Raw genomic sequence first — 1,259 nt, forward strand, 5'->3', positions numbered from 1 at the left:
TATTTTAGTAATATAGTTTGAAGGCAACATTTTCTTGAATTTTTAAGTACTTTCGTTTGGTAAGGAAAAAAATATACTTTAGGGGGGGGTAAAATTTTGTTTCTGCCCTTATCATGCGAACGCGACTTCAAAGCTTAAAAAGACATAAGAACGAAAAGTGAAGCTTCTCAAGACAAAAATAATGACATATCAATTTTAAAAATCGGCCGTCAAATAACCAAGTTACAACGAAAAAACCATTTCGGCTGTATTTCGGAGGGTTAAAAAAAAAAAAAAAAAATTTTTTCCAGAACCCTCTCAACATAATCTTTAAATTTAGGGGCGGACATTAGAAACTTTTTTTTTTTGTATGGGGACCGACCCAGTCTAATGTACATATATGTATAAGAACGAAGCCGTAAGCAGTTTTATTTATAATTAGCTATAAATTTTGAAAATCAATTACGGTTTGGCTGAGACATTCGACTTTGACCAATGTGTTCTGCACTTTTTCTAGTACTAAAATTTAAGTGAGATATCATATTGGGATAAATTTTATTGATGGTTTGATGGGGTCTGCATATACATATATATTTCTATACTAATGAACAAAATAGCCGGACAAGACGTCATTTAAAATAAAAAAAAAATTAAAACTTTTCGAATATTCTGTAATATTGCTCCACAATTTCTCAAGACAAATTAGCCGTTTATAAATGGTTATAAGTTACGAGCAAGTATATGCTTCAACCTATGAAAAATGCGTTTTTTAACTTCTGCCCAGATTTTGAGGGTATATTCAAAATTCTGAGTACCTGTGCGTATATATTATTTTTGTTTATTTCACTTCAAATCTCACGCAATCATAAATGCAAAAGTATGGTTGACACCGGATCAGCTGTTAAAGTATTTATGACCAAATGGTTAAATTGTGTGAATGAATGTGGACAATATTTGTCACTTTACTGCTGTGCGCAAATGTGTGCCAAATCATTTGGATCTTTGGCAGCCAAATCGTCTGATCGCAAAAAAAATCATTTGTACATCGCTATCTAAATGCGCAAATGTGGACAAATCTAAATTTGGCATTTTGTGTACAAATGTACAAATCGTGTGATCCCTGCTTAAAATGATGTTCCAGAAAGTTGTTCCGCACACAGAGCCATGGATGCATCCCTTGGTCATACCTTTTCTTGCAGTATCATCTGCGTAGTCAATTGTGACGACTCTGTCATTAGGAGCACTCCACAAGGTGGTGTTCTCTCTCCCCTGCCCTGGAT

Source organism: Rhagoletis pomonella, unplaced genomic scaffold (assembly GCF_013731165.1).
Source record: "Rhagoletis pomonella isolate Grant_MI unplaced genomic scaffold, Rhpom_1.0 Rhpom_scaffold_00001, whole genome shotgun sequence".
Classification (NCBI taxonomy): Eukaryota; Metazoa; Arthropoda; class Insecta; order Diptera; family Tephritidae; genus Rhagoletis; species Rhagoletis pomonella.